General features: G+C 44.8%; 1 long non-coding RNA gene across 1 annotated transcript in view; it reads left to right on the top strand.

Annotated features, from left to right (window-relative positions):
- Positions 1-550: 550 nt before the first annotated feature.
- LOC104944668 (uncharacterized) overlaps positions 551-2,456 on the top strand; it is an 11,839-nt gene continuing 9,933 nt past the window's right edge. The window contains exon 1 of the long non-coding RNA XR_798248.1: positions 551-710. This is a non-coding gene — a long non-coding RNA (uncharacterized lncRNA). The remainder of the gene's footprint in view (positions 711-2,456) is intronic.

The following is a 2,456-nucleotide window of genomic DNA, read 5'->3' as shown; positions in this document are numbered from 1 at the left end:
ATATGATCATATAAAGGTAGCCTATTCCTCGCAAATACTTGTTTACATAAATGGAGACCAAACCGTTTGAGACCCACTGAGATAACCTACACTAAAGTTAACTATCTAAACACTGAGAGAGTCCTTACCTCACTGAGCTGAGGTTATACGATCCTCTCAGTCTGACAGGAGAGGACTCTCCTCCACCTTGGTGTAGAAACAGCTCTTTATTCCGTTAGCATAGCTAGCTAACCAGATGCTGACAACAACATCCACGTTACCGCTCGCGCACTGACAAAATGCGCTCGTGCCACACACACAGAGAGCCGAGCTTGAAGGAAACACAGAGACCCATGTACTTGTACTGTATATCATATTATTTTCGATGGCTTTACTGTATAATCAGTGTAAAAGATTAACAGATCGCCACTGGGCTTTCATCTAAACACACAGCCACGTAATGATAACAAAGCAAAGATCGGGGGTCATTGGTCAAGCAACACACGAATCAGAGAGCAGCAGTGAGCACACCTCAGGCTGTTTTTCATATTTGTATTATTTATTTCTGATGTATTTCACACAACAAACTTTTAGTGGAAACGTTTTAACTTATATGATTAAAAAAAAAAAACCGGCAAAGTGGCAAGGCTTACCAACCCTGCGTTGGGGTGGCACAGTGACTCATTTGGGGGGGCATGGCCCGCGAATGACCCCCCATGACGCCGACCCTGGTTATAAGGTTGCGGTCGCTAGAATCCGCCAAAGATGGAAGAGTTGCCGTTGATGACATAACATTCCCATTTCCTATACCCAGCCTGCTTCAAGTGCTATTTTGTGAAAGAAAACCAGGCGCAAGCAGGTTCCGTCCAATGAAAGAAATGTTTTAATTAGGTTGAGATCCACTTGATTCACTTTTCATGTGTCAATTTGTTCAGCTCAGATCTAGATTCGGTTCGTACTAACTTTGGTCAAGGAAGGTTAAACATCTGAGTGTTTAAAAACAAACTCCCACACACAAACATGCCATGAGTGTGTGTGGAAAGTGATGTGACGTTAGAGACAGGGTAAGCGACTACGCGTTTAGTTGTGCCAGCTCTCAGGAGCTGTGTTTAAAACCCTCTGGGTGCAATTTAGCCCCTTAGTGCTCGGCAGCTGCTTAAATCCAGAACACCTCAACAGCCTTTGGAACAAGAAGCGTGACTGTGCAGCAATTAGCACCCATCAGCCTGTAAACAATCAGACATCGCTAACCTTGATTAAATCTCCTTCCATGCCTGGAAAAGGAAAGTATAGTTCATGCACAGTACAGTATTTGGTCCCCTTCTTTTTGTGTCTCCTTAGTTATTCAAATGCAGTTCAATCATCATCATCAACACTCGGCTATTATGAATTAAATGAGTGGAACAGCAGCAGAAAATCGATCTCCAAATGACTGAGAATCAATTTACTCAGTGTGATGGTAGAAGTGTGCCAACCCATAATTGAATGGCTGTGTAGAGTGTAACATTTGTATTTCCCAGCAAAAAGTGTCGTTGAAGGTTCAAAGAGATTTGTGAGGCTTTACTTGAAATCTGAGGTTTTTAGGATCCCAGGTTTTTGTTTGGTCCGGTCTTACTACACTCTCAGATTTCAATGAGGGTTCCAAAGGAAACCTTGAGTCATTCATCCAAATCCATGTTCACTCACTCTGTTACAGCAGTTACTATCTGCAGAAATAAAGATAAATGTTGGCCTTGTTGTGCTTCAGCTATCTAGGTAGCTTTCGGGGGCGTCTTGCCGTCATTTGACGCCCTTTATTCAGCTCGGAACGCCCTGAACTCGAGCCGAGGGCGTCTTCGAGATTGAGTTTGTATTGCTTGAAATGACGAAAAGGAAAAAGGATAAGGACATCCCTCTGTTGGAGGGGCAAAGGAGTCTGGTGGGATTATTTTCGCCGCCAGCAAAGCGTGTTCCTGTGATGGAAAGTGTACTGCCGGCGAGCCTTGGCGGGGGTGCTAGTGGAGCACGTGCGTGAACTGCGAGCGCCGGAGCCTCGCAGCGGTGAAACTGAGGCTCCGTGGTAAACTGTGGTAACATGAAGAGCCGTTTAGGAGCCGAAAGAGCCGGCTCTTCTTAGTGAGCCGATTCAAATGATCCGGCTCACTAAAAAGAGCCGACTCTTCTTAGAGACTACTGACTAGTCAACAACTGTCTCTCTTGACTTAATCAGAGAGCCTCTTTGAAAGTGCCTGTCTGGCTTATGAATATGGAAACCTCAGTTAAACAGCATGCTGTGGGCTCTCAGAGGCGGCTTGATGGAGAATAGACTGTGTGTAGTGGTGTATTAAGGAGATGGAGACTGGCTCGGTGAGAGAGAGAGGTTTTGTATCACCCTGCCTAATCAGCAAAGACCGGTTTCAGCATTAGTTTCTCTCCAGAACACATCATCACAATGCTCAGCAGAACATTTAAAAGGCATAGCTCAGCAATACACTGTT

Source organism: Notothenia coriiceps, unplaced genomic scaffold, assembly GCF_000735185.1.
Source record: "Notothenia coriiceps isolate Sejong01 unplaced genomic scaffold, NC01 NC01_scaffold00008632, whole genome shotgun sequence".
In the NCBI taxonomy this organism is placed as follows: Eukaryota; Metazoa; Chordata; class Actinopteri; order Perciformes; family Nototheniidae; genus Notothenia; species Notothenia coriiceps.
The sequence above is the reverse complement of the archived record's forward strand: the minus strand, read 5'-3'. Positions and strand labels throughout refer to the sequence as shown.